This window comes from Camelus ferus, chromosome 4 (assembly GCF_009834535.1).
Source record: "Camelus ferus isolate YT-003-E chromosome 4, BCGSAC_Cfer_1.0, whole genome shotgun sequence".
Classification (NCBI taxonomy): domain Eukaryota; kingdom Metazoa; phylum Chordata; class Mammalia; order Artiodactyla; family Camelidae; genus Camelus; species Camelus ferus.
In genome coordinates, this window is record NC_045699.1 from 43,600,000 (window position 1) to 43,613,526 (window position 13,527).

Here is a 13,527-nt window from a genome sequence, read left to right on the forward strand (position 1 = left end):
TTTAAACTTACAGCATGGCTCTGTTTGGACTAACCACATACATGAGGCCCCAGGGAACCAGCGGCTACTGTATTATACGATGCAGGATGCTTTAGCTATCCTCGTGGTTCAAAGCTGCCCCATTCTCTTCTTTTTCCCACTCAATCCTGCTCCACCTGCTCAGTAGCAGCTTCCCGACCTCCCTGGTGGGTGGCCTCCCTCCTCAAAGCCTGCCCCTCTGCCCAGGTCTCCCTTTCCTCCTCCCAGGCGACAACTTGGACTTCACAACTGACCCTCTCTCCCTGGAACTTTTCCCACGTTTTTCACCTCTCCAATCCTGGGCAGCCCCCACCTCTGTTCACCTCACAACATCACACAGCTAAGCCCACCCCCACCTCCACCCCCACCCCACCAGGCTTAGCTGACCCCGAGTCACCTCTTATGACACCTGATGCCGTTCCCTACAGCTGATTCTCCAACCCTCTCTGGTGTCCTGGAAAGCCGCCCCTCCCCTCTCTTCCTTCTCAGCCACTTACCTCTCATTCTGCTTCCAGAACTCCAGAGAAACAGAAGTCAGGTGACCTGAGCTAAACAATCCCATGTCCCCTCCAAATCTCCCCAGAGCTTCTGCGGTTTTTCTGCACCTCAGAGGATGAGGTGTATTTATTTTTTAAATGGAGGTACTGGGAATGGAACCCAGGACCTCGTGCATGCTAAGCATGCACTCTACCACTGAGCTATACCCTTCTGCCCCATAGCAGAGATTATGGTCTTAAAAGACATGGCTTGTGAACTACAACCCAGGTCTTCGAGCTGGGGTATATGAAGTCTTTCCAAGGGAAATTCAGACATGCATAGTGTTAAGGGAATTAGTTTCCAAATCCTCAACTTTTTCCCTAAAATTGACCGACCTGTGTAGGGGATTTCATTCTAGTTTTCTTTTCCCATCTTCCCTTTCAAACTTATCTTTTAAACACTAGACACACACACACACAGAGCAACCTTTACCCATCCCAGATATTCCCAGTATGCACTGCCCAGGATGCCACATAAGAGTATAACCTGGTATCCATGAAGTGTTGGTGAAGCCTCCTTTCATCAAGACACCAACATCCAAAGAAAGTTTGTTGTATTTTTCTGTCTTTATCTATACAGTGTTTCTGTTAAGGTGTAGAGTCTGGTATTAGAAGCTGGGGTATTTTGGTCCAAGTTGGGTTGTTCAGAAATGTTCAATAGCACAGTGGAACGATGACATTTCTAAAAGCTTTACTGAGATATAATTCACATACCATACAATTCACCCATTTAAAGTATAGAATTCAATGGCTTTTACATATTCACAGAGTTGTACAATCATTGCCACAATCAATTTTAGAACACTTTCATCACTCCAAAAAGAAACCTTATCCTCTTAGCTGTAACCCTCTAACTCTCTCATTTCCCCAGCCCTAGGCAACCTCTAGTCTACTTTCTTTCCCTATGGATTAGCCTTTTCTTGCTATTTCATATAAAATGTGACCAGTCATCTGGCTTCTTTCACTTAATGTATGTTTTTAAGGTTCATCCATGTTGTTGTGTATGCCAATAGTTCATTCATTTCCATGGCTGAATAATATTCCATTGTGTAGGTATACCACATTTAATGTATCCATTTATCAGGTAGTTGATAGACATTTGGGTTGTTTCCACTTCTTGGCTATTATGAATAACACTTTATGAACATTTGTGTATAAGATTTTGTGTTCACATATATTTTCATTTCTCTTGGGTATAAACCTAGGAATAGAATTGTTGGATTAAATGGTAACTCTATGTTTAACAACTGGAGGAAATTCCAGGCTGTTTTCCAAAGCAGCTGCACCATTTTATGTCCTCACCCGCAATGTATGAGAGTTCCAGTTTTCCTGCACCTCACCAACACTTCTTGTCTGTCTTTCCACAGATAGTCATCCTAGTGGGAGCAAGTAGCACCTCACTGTGGTTTTGATTGGCATTTCTCTGACGCCTAATGATGTTGGATATCTTATTTTTGATAACAGTTGTATAATAATCTTGCCTCTTCGGTGCTCAACTGTTATTAGAGAAGGTAATACTCCTGAGGAAGATTTCTGTGAGGACAAAACAAAGATAGCATGGCCCAGAAACACCGACAGTCACAGTGCATTCTTTCATTCAGCCTGCAGAATCATGATGTGTCTGTGCCTTCCTACCTAGCCATCTGTCTTAGAATAATTAAGATTTTTAAAAGTATGTTAGAAAATACCCACTACTAAGCATATCCTCTCTGCATTTTCACCGTTCTCAGTAATGAGAAAGAGCTTCTGTTTTCTTGGGTCTAGTTGCATATTTTGTACCATTTGAAGGCTGACGTAAAAATGTCCACGTTTACTTTCGAAAGAGTAGTGTTATGTCTTTGAACAAAATAAATATGTCAGTTAGCACACCTATTATTGAAATGCTTTATTCAAACTCATAAGAAACATTTAAAACCTTTTTTATTAGGAATAAAACACACATAGAAAAGCAACAATACTTAATTGTATAGCTTAATGAATTATTGTTAAGTATCCACGTAACCATGACTGAGTTCAAGAAATAGAATATTGCCAATCCCTCAAAAGTCTCCTGTGTGGTCCCCTTCCTGATTATAATCCCTTCTCTCTCCTCTGACCTTTATGATAATGTGTTCCTTGCTTTTCTATATCATTGTACCATCTAAGTAGGCATTTTTAATACATAGTTTAGTTCAGCCTTGTTTTTGAACTTTACGTAAGAGAACTGTGCAGTATGAATTATTTTGTGTCTCGCTTCTTTCACTCCAATTGTGTTTTTACAAGTCATCCATGTTATTGTCTGCAGGGGTAGTTCCCCCCACTCTTCTCTTTGGTACTCTGTCATATGAACTTATTTTTTTTTATTTATCCAGTCTCACGTTATTGGACATCTGCGTTGTTTCCAGTTTGGACAGTTACAGACAATGCTATTCTTGTGACTGGATCTTGATGCACATGTACTCAAGTTTATCCAGGACATATACCTAGGAGTGGAACTGCTGTCTTCTTTAGTAGATAATAGCAAACTCTTTTGCAAAAGTGACTGTGCCAATTTACATTGCCATCAGCAGCATACGAGAAGTCCTGTTGCTCCACATCTTGCCAGGACTTGATATTGTCAGACTTTCTAATTATAGCCAATCGGATATGGAGTATTACCTTGCCGTAGTTTTAATTTGCATTCTCTTGATTGATAATTATAGGTTAAGCACCTTTAAATGTTTATTGGACATTTGGATTTCCTCTTTTGTGAAATTTTTGCTTTTTTCTATTTGGTTGACTATTTTCTCTTTTTGACTTGTTGGAATTTTTAATGTATTCTGGATATGAGCCCTTTATCGGTTTCACAAGTGGTAAGTATCTTCTCCCACTCTGTGGCTTGTCCTTTCACTCATAATGGTATATTTTAGTTTTAATTAGTCTCACTTGTCTTTTCCTTTTTGGTTACTGCTCTTGATACTTGAATAAATCAGTCTCTACCCCGAGGTCACAAATATCCCATGTGGACATTTAACTGTCCCACTGGCAGTTTTCCCCACTTCTCTGCAGTGCCACCTTCATTGCGAATCACATGTCCATACATGGGTGGATGTGTTTATAAGCACGCTCTTATTCCACTGGTCTGTTTGTCTGGCCTTATGCCAATACCACAATCTCCATTACTACAGCTTTACCATATCCTACACAGTTTAGAATTCATCAAGATCACACACACACACAAAAAAAAACTGTTGGGATTTTGATTGTGATTGTGCTGAATTTATAGATCAATTTAGGGGAATTTCATATATTTAGAATATCAATTTTCATAATTCGTGGACATGGTATATCTCTACATTTGGGGGAATTTTCTTTAATTTCACTTAAAGTTTTATACTTTACTTGTAGAGGTCTCACAAACTTTTGTTAGATTTACTCCTGGGTACTCGACATTTTAAAATTATATATATATTCTTAAATATATATAGTTATATACATTATCTATATAGTATTCCTTTAAAATACACATATAGTAGTCTTTCAAAAATTCATTTTTTATAGTCTGTAGAAATACAGTTGATTTCTGTATATTGATTTTGTATTTAGCAGATTGTAGTTCAGGATGTGAGCCCTTTATCAATTGTACATGTGGTAAGTATCTTCTCTCCACTCAATATGAATAATAGCTTTAAATGTAAAATGTAAAACTACAAAACTTTTAGAAGAAAACATGGAGAAAATCTTTGTAACCTGTGGTTAAGCAAAGATTTCTTAGATATGACACTAAAATCACAATCCATTTAAAAATTGATAAATTAGACCTCATCAAAATGAAAAACCTCCTCTAGAAAAGACACTGTTAAGAGATGGAAAGATAAGCCACATAGTGAAGAAAATATTTCCAAATCACCTATCTGGCAAGGGACTGGTGTCCAGAATATATAAAGAACTTTGTAATAATTTATTTGCAGATATTTTGATATACCCAATTATATCATGTATAAATAATGACTTTTTTAAAGGAAGTTTCCTCTATTTCAAGTTTTTACAAGTTTTTATTGTGATAGATGTTGAATTCACAAATACTTTTTCTGCATCTATTGAAATGAGCATGTTTTCTCCTTGTTTTAAGACAGTTCATTTTATTAATTTGTCAGTGTAAAACCATCTGTCCATTCCTGGAATAAGCCTAACTTGGTTATGGCATATTATGTATATATATTTATATAAATATATTTATATAATTATTAGATTCAGTAACTATATAATTTCTTTAAAATATTACTGGTTTCCATCCATGATATATTCACTCAAGTTTCTATCCATAAAATCATCATATGGAACTATTATTGTAAGTGACATTTTTTAAATCCTTGTTTCTAATCATACACTGCTAATACTATATAGAAATACAATTGATTTTTGTGTGTTTACCATATACCTTACAACTTTGCTAGACTCACTTAATTTTAGAAGTTTTGGGGGTAGATTTCTTGAAATTTTGTATGTAGACAATCATGTCATCTGCAAATAGGAGTAATTTTATTTCTTCCTCCCTAATCTGTATGCCTTTTATGTCTTTTTCCTGTCTTGCTGTGCGGGCTAGGACTTCCAGTACAATGCTGAACGGGAATGATGAGTGGGAATATCCTTGAGTTGTCCCTGACCCTAGAGGGGACAGCATTCAGTCTTTCTCCATTAAATAAAATGGGATTTTCAGAGATGTCCTTTATCAGGCTGAGGAAGTTCTGTTCTATTCCTAGTTTGCTGAGATTTTTTTAAAAAGTAGATGTTGAATTTTGTCAAAAAACATTTTTCTGTGTGAATTAATATAATTATGTGGGTTTTCTTCATTGGACTATGAATGTGGTGGAATACCCTGATTTATTTTTAAAATGAATCAGCCTTGCATCCTGGAATAAACTCCGTTTTGCCATGATATATTGTTTTTATATGTTGCTAGATGAAATTTGCAAATATTCTGTTGGATTTCTTGTGTCTCTGTTCTTAGGGGATACTGCTCTATAGTTTTGTTGTTGTTGTTCTCCCTTTGTCTTCTTTTGGTATCAGAGTAATGCTTGCCCCATAAACTGAGTTCAGAAATATACCCCCCTTTTTCTTTTCCTGGAGACATTGTGTAGAATTGGTGTTACTTCTTTAAATATTTGGCTAAACTGGCTAGCAATTGCTATCTGGTCCTGGAGATTTATTTTTGTGGAAGGTTTTAAACTACAAATTCAATTTCTTAAATAGTTAAAAGACCATTCTGATTATTTATTTCATCTTTGGCGAGTTTGAGTAGCTTGTGGCTTTCAGGAATTTGTCCATTTCACTTAAGTTGTCAAATTTATGTGCATAAAGTTATTTGTAATATTCTCTTATTATCCTTTCAATGTTTGCAGGGTCTTTCATTCTGTGATAATGGTGATTTGTGTCTTCTCTCTTTACTTCAGATATTTTTCCAGCTCTGCACTTTCTCCTCTCTTTCTGGAAGTCTGATGGAACGAATGTTGACTTCTTGTTGTTGTTTCACAGGTCCCTAGGGCTCTTTTCAGCTTTTCTTTTTTCCTCACTGTTCAAACTAATGTCTACTGGGGGTATAACTCAGTGGTAGAGCACATGCTTAGCATGCACAAGGTCCTGGTTTCAATCCCCAGTACCTCCATAAAGAAGGAAGGAAGGAAGGAAAGGAAGGAAAGGAAGGAAAAAGGAAGGAAAGGAAGGAAGGAAAGGTTCACTAACACTTACCCCTGTCATCTCTATTTTGCTTCGGGGTCTATCCAAAATTTTTTTAATTTCTATTTTAAATTTTTCCAGTTCAAACATTCCCATTTTGTTATTCTTTGTATTTTCCATTTATTTACTGAAATGTTCTAGTTTTCCACTTGTTCTAAGCATGTTTGCATTACAAGACTATTTTTATAATAGCTGATGTAAAGTCTTTGTCAGATAATTCCAGTATCTAAGTCATCTTGTATTGACATGTGTTGATTGTCTTTCTATATGTGAGTTGAGATTTTCCTGGTTGTTCATATGCCAGGTAATTCTAGATTGTATCTTAAATATTTTGAATACTATGATATGAGACTCTGGGTCTTGTTCAAATTCTATGAACAATGTTGATATTTTTGTATCAGTAAGCAATTGACCTAATTAGTTTCAGACCATAAGTACCAACTGACCTGTTGTGGGCTGTGGTTAGAATTTCATTTCAATCTTCAAAGACTTTGCAATGGTATCTGGATTTGTCCCATGTTTGCGCCACCGAGTGGCCAGTTTGGGACCTGGATGATGGTAAATTCAAACTGAGACTGGTCTCAGTCAAACTACAGCTCAGGGCTGAGCGGATGAATTTATAAACAACTTCATGGGATCATTCTCCCAAGCTCCTCACTCTCTATGATCTCCCTTGTACGCTTCAGTTTCCAGGGTTACTCTTTCTGGTTCTCCAGCCAGAGAAAAGTAAAAACTAGATCTTTACTTAGCCCACTTTGCCATGAACTTTCATAGCTGTGCCTATGTCTGAGATCAAGTGGCAGGAGGACCAGAGGACAAAAAATGGTGAACTCATTGCCAGTTCAGTGCTTCATAGTTTTGTCTTCCCCAATTCACCTACCACTGTTTACTTTTCAGAGCCCTCAAATAGCTTCTGCTCTATGCATTCTGGCTAGGTTTTATAGCTGCATTCAGTGGGAAAGACCAGGAGGAATGTGCTTACTCCCTATTACTCCCACTCAGGGTTTTTTCAACTATATTCATGAATGACTTTGCCTATAATTTTCCTTTCTCTTACTGTCTTTGTTGGTTTTTTGTAACAGGGTTATGCTTCCCATAAAATGAGTTGAGAAGTATATTCTCCTTTTTAAATTTTCTGGAAGAATTTGTGAAGACTGGAATTTTAACTAATGAAGCCAAATGGGATTTCCTTTGTGTGAAGGGTTTTAATTTATTAAATTTTTACTAGTTATAGGAATATTCAGTTCTATTTCTCCTTGTGTTATTTTTAAGTTGTATTTTTTCTAGGAATTTATTTCATTTTCAAATTTATTAACATACAATTGTCTGTATATCCTTTTATGATCTTTATAATGACTAGAATCTTCAGGGACCCTATTTTTATTTCTGATTTTGAATTAAACAAAACTTTTATCAGTCTCACATAGGTGTCTTTATGACTTTGGATAGGCAGTGCTTTCTTAGATATTATTCCCAAAACATAAATAACTATCATAAAAGTTAAAAACTTTTGTGCCTCAAAGGATACCATGAAGAAAGTAAAAAGACACAAGTTGAGAAAATATTTGAAAAGCGCATATAAGACAAGGCACTTGTACTAGAATATGTAATGATGTCTTATAACTCAATAATAAAGGGCTAAAAAAATTTAAAGATGGGCAAAGTGTCTGAATAGACATCTCTTCAAAGAAGATATACACATAGCCAACATGCAGATAAAAATATATCATTAGCCATCAATGTAATGTAAATCAAAACCATAATGAGTTGCCACTTCATACCCCACTAGGATGGCTATAATTAAAAACACAGGTAATAAGAAGCATTAGTGAGCATGTGGAAAAATTGGAACCCTCCAACAACATTGGTGGGGTTGTAAAATGGTGCAACTACTTTGGAAAACAGACTGGTAATTTCTCAAATGATTAAACATGGAGTTACCATATGACCCAGTAATGCATATACTGGGTAATCATACCCATTTCTTTCTTTCCTAGGTATAAATCCTCAAGATAAATAAAAACATATGTGTACACAAAAACTTGTATATGAATGATCATAGCAGTATTGTATATAATAGTTAAAAAGCAAAAACAACCCAAATGTTAAGCAACTGATAAGTGGATAAATAAATTGGTATATCCATACAAGGGAGCATTATTCAGCCATAAAAAGGAATGAAGTACTGATACATGCTACAACATGGATAGACCTTAAAAATATCATGCTAAATGAAAGAAGCCAGTCACAAAGGACCACATGTTGTGCAATTCCACTTGTCTGAAAGGTCTTAATGGGCAGATCTATAGAGACAGAAAATACAAAATTAGTGGTTGCCTGGGTGGGGAAGGGGGTGGTTTGAGAGCACTAAGGAGTGGTGACTAGAAGTGCAGTTTCTTTGAGGGTAATAAAATGTTCTAAAATTGATGGTGGTGGATGTACAATTCTGTGAATATAATAAAAGCCATTGAACTGTATACTTTAAGTGGGTGAATTGTATGGTATGTGAATTGTATCTCAAAACAGTTGTTAAAAAGATACCACGCCTCTGTCAGTCATTCTTTCTTTCTTGGATTCCTCACTTCGGAGGACATCAACTTGTGTGTCACGAGCAACTTTTGGAGAGGCCCATGTGGCAAGGAACTGCCACAGCCATGTGAGTGACCTTGAAGGTAGATTCCCCTGCCCCCATCAAGCTTTCAATGGCTGCAGCCCCTGGAAAATAGTTTAATTACAACCACACGAGAGATTCTGAATCAGAACCACCCAGATGAGCCCCCTCAGACTCCTGACCCTCAGAAACTGTGTGAAATAATGTTTCTTATTTAAGGTACAAAGTTCTAATTATACAGCAATAGATAATTCAAGCCCATCTATCTCATTAAGACATGAATTTCTAATAAAGTTTTTTATATTCAATAATTATTTGTGAAAATTTCTGATATGTTTTGTTGCTTTGATTAAATGTATACTGCTAATAATTATAATGATGTCAATCCGAAACAAAATTTTAACATTCAGAGCCTTATGGTCATGAGATATTTTAAAAAGTCAATTATACTACATATTTTTGTTATAAGGAAGTATGGTAAGGGACAGTTGTTGGAACGTGTTCATGGAGCAAAAGTAAGAATCTGAAATTTATTAATATTAATGAAAAGCTTTATCACTTTTTAATGGATTATGGTGAGTATCAAATCACTATGATATTTAGATGCCACTGGATAAATATAAAAGGGCAATGCAATAATTTTATTTGAAAGGATCAATATTTATAATATATTATAAATTACATCCCTTGCAATTAATTAAGTTATGAAAATTTAGATGTCAATTTAAAAATGCACAGAGGCATGTAGATTTTCTTTCTTTTAAGGAGGGTACGTTTATTTTGCTTGGAGTTCATGGTGATTCTCGAATCTGTAGTTTGATCTCCTTTACCAATTTTAGGAAATTCTTAGCCATTTTCTCTTCTAAATATTGCTCCATTCTTTCTTTCCTCTCCTTCTTGCTAAAATTACATTATAAAACCTATTCCTTACATTCCATGTTTTTTATGCTCTTTTCTGTGTTTTTCATCCTTCTGAATCTGTTTCAGCTTAGATACTTTTCTGTTCTATCCCCTGGTTTACTAATTCTCTTTTTAGCTATGTCTGATCCACTATTAGATCTATCTGTTGAATTCTTAGTATCAGCTACTGTAAATTTTAGTTCTCAAATCTTCAAACTGCTGAAATTCTCAATATTTTCATTCCTTGAACTCATTAATCATAGTGGTTTTAAAGTCTAGGTCTGAGAATTCCATTATCTGAAGCCCTTGGGATTTCTTTTGTCTGCTGTCCCTGAAAATATCTCTGAGCATGTTCTGTCTTTACTGCTTAGTTATTTCTGGATGAAAATTTTTTCTGTCAATCAGAGAATTTACTCTTGCTTTTGACGGGCAGCTCTAGGCTAAGGGCACTAGAAGTCTTGGATCCTTTTAATTCAACCAAGGATTTATATTATTCAAAGCTGGGCTTTAGTCAATTTTCACCTTTATTCCCAGTGCGTAGCCCTTTGGGGTCCCAACAAAAAACCTGGTACATTTACCAGGGCCCTTCCTTCTTGGTGGGTCCTCAACTATTTTCTTCTCCCAGCCTTGTTCACTGAATGCTGTACTCAGCTTCTCAGCTTCTGCTTTTAGAACAGTCTCCTTGAGAGGAAAAGTGGCTTCAAATATTAGGCTCACTTTTCTTGGCTTCCCTTCCCTCCTAGAACTTGGGCCCACACTTCCTCACTGCTTTGGTGGTCCTCTGATGCCTTTTAAAAACTTTAAAGAGACTTTTAAAAACTTTTTGCTCAGCTCTTCTAGTTATTTTCAGCAGAGGAGCTGCCCTAAACAACTTGTCCACCATTGCTGGAATTAGAACCTCCTCTCTCCTGAACTTCAGACTTAGATTGTGAGTATCCTGTTGAATGGTCCCTGAATATCCCACATGTCTCTTGTGCTCAGTATGTCCACACTGAACTCTCATTTATCTCATCTCCTTCCCCATTCCACACAACCGGCTTTTCCTGTTGTGGCTATTTCTGTTAATGGTTTTTCAAGCTGTAAATATTTTCTGTGAATCTCCTCTCTCTCTGCCTCCTAAATGCTATCACTTACCAAGTACTGTGTGTGTACCTCCATTCCTTTCCTTCCACCTGAGCCCACTGCTCTGTTCTCTAGGGTATCATTCTTGGCCCCCCACATCTCCCGCCTGAACCCCCACAGCAGTCTTTCCTAACTGTCCTTCCTGCTTTCAGAAGCCTCTCCTACGCTATACTGCCTGAGCTGCTAGAGGATTCTTCCAGAACAGGGTTCGACCAAGTCACAGCCTGCATAAAGTCCTTCAAAGGCTCCTCACAGCTTCTGCACTTTAGCAATAATTCTCACCTGGGCACTCAAGCCTCTTCGATTTGACTCCCACACACTTTCTTCAGCTGTATCCATTTACTTTCCTGATCTTCCAGTATCCAGCCAAATCACTTCCCAGAGCCCAGCACGACCCTCTGCCTTTCTCCCTCTCCATCATACATCTCTCTCAACCCTTCTCCTTGGAGATCCATCTCAAATACTAGTACATTCCATCAACAAATACTCACTGAACACCTGCTATGTGCCAGCATAATCCTAGACCCTGAGAATACAAAGATGAGCAAGGCAGACATTGCTCCTGCCCTTGCCTAAAGGTCTAGTGGGAGAGACAGACGCTGAGAAAGGACTTATCTCCTGTTTGAAACTTTTCTAGGACTTCTCAACAAATATGACTTGCGTCCTTCCGTCTTTTCGGTTCTTTGCTTGCTCACCACTGCCCTCTCCCCATCACCATCTGCACCTATCTTACAGCAAATTCGTATGCATTTCTTACTGCCCTTCTGGATCAGATCCTTTTGGGGTTTAGAGGGTAGGATCTGTGTCTTAATCTCTCAGCCAAGTCCCTTCAGACATCACTGTGTGGCCCTTGGTCTGGCTCTGGCAGAGTGCTGAGGAAGGATCCTGCACAGTCCAATCTCTGCCTCCCCCTAGAACCAAGGGCTCTTCCGAGCTGTGTCACCCAGTACTTCCTTCTCCCCATCCCTCCCATTCCAGGCCAGGAGCTCCCCTCCTTGTGCGTACTTCTAGCTATTTCCTGGATATCTCCTAAATCATCTTTGTCTTCTAGCAATCATCAGAACTCTCCCAAAGCCCTTAAACTAGTGGCTTCAGCAATTTCAGATACGATTTATGATCTTATCTTTTCCCCCTGCATCTCTCCCAGTCCCTACTTCTTGTCGTAGGTAAGGACTTCCCATCAATGCCCTCCATCCAACTGCACATCGCTGCCCTGCCTGGACCTTCATTATGCCATTCCTCAACTTCTTTGCCCACAGCCTCTGCTCCCATCCAACCTGCACACAAGGACAAGACTAACCTCTTAAGCAGTCTGTTGACCAAAGCATTCCTTTTTCTGAAATCTTCCTTAATTCCCTTTAAGGCTCGTTAGCATGGGCTGCATTCAGGGCCCTAGCATGTCTCCAGATTTACCTTCAATTACACCTCTTCTTAAGCCCTTCAGGCCCAGCCAAACTAATTTACTCTCTGTCCTCCAAACATGCCCCAAGCTATGAAACTTTGCACCATGGTAAAATTAGGCCACCACGAGTGACTCTTCTAAATCTCACCCATATTCCATAACTGAGCTCCAAGCCACCTCCTCTGTGAAGTCATCCCTAAACACCTCTGCTGATTCCCCCAATTCTGTGTGTATAAATATATGTTGATTTTGCATGATGGGACATGGTGCCTCCTCTAGCAAGTGACTCTCAGGACAGCTTCCCCAGAATTATGCACTTGCTCCAGAGAGAATGCTGCCTGTCCCTCAGCTACTACTGTTGTGAGCAATCCAAAGGCTGGCTTCCTTGGACCCTCTCATGGTAGTAGTCCCTGTCCCTTATGCTCCTAACAGGGGCAGGATAGACTGTTTCAAAGAGAAGATGAACATGAAACTATTTCATGCATTGTTGCTTATTTATGTTAGGGGTGGGCATTAAAACAAGGAGGGGGAAACTGAATCAGCTGCAGGCCCTATAATTTTAAGTTTCTTAAATGTTTTTCTTCAAAACTTTCCTACATCCAGGACTTTAAAAGACTTTAAATACATGCTTTAAGGAAACAATTTACTTTTTTTTTTTCCAATAAAGATACCATATACTTTTAGAAACCACTTTCTTATCCCTTGCTGACTACCTCTGGAAGCAGCTTTGACCTTTGGCTCGTTTTTGGTTTGTTTCTGTGTTTGACTTTTTAGGATGGTGGTGGTAAAGGAGGAAAATCCCTCTGTTAGCCAGTGCATAAGCCCCCCTTCTCAACATTAGCATGAGTAACTGGAGTCACTCTACTATCATTTCTGTGGTTTAGACAAAATTAACTAGCCATGTTATTAACATGACCCTGATTTAAAAGAAATACTGAAGGAACGTTGTTTCTAAAGAAAGTTCCTGCTGTCCTTAAGTGGGAAAGGTGTGTACATACAAGAGGTGGCTAGTACCATTATGGAGTTGCCCAAGAGATCTGTTTCCTCTTGGCCAGTGATTCCCTGTGGGGCTCCCAGAGTCGTCAGTTTCCCTATGAACTAGGTGAGACTTAAAGAATTTTCCAGTTCTAGAAACTTCTGTCTAGCTCTGAAAAGAGTACTGGCTGCAAAAGGGCTTTGTAAAAGTAGATATATTTGCCTTTTTATGACACTACTGTGGGGGAGACAAGTCAAAGTGGATTTGA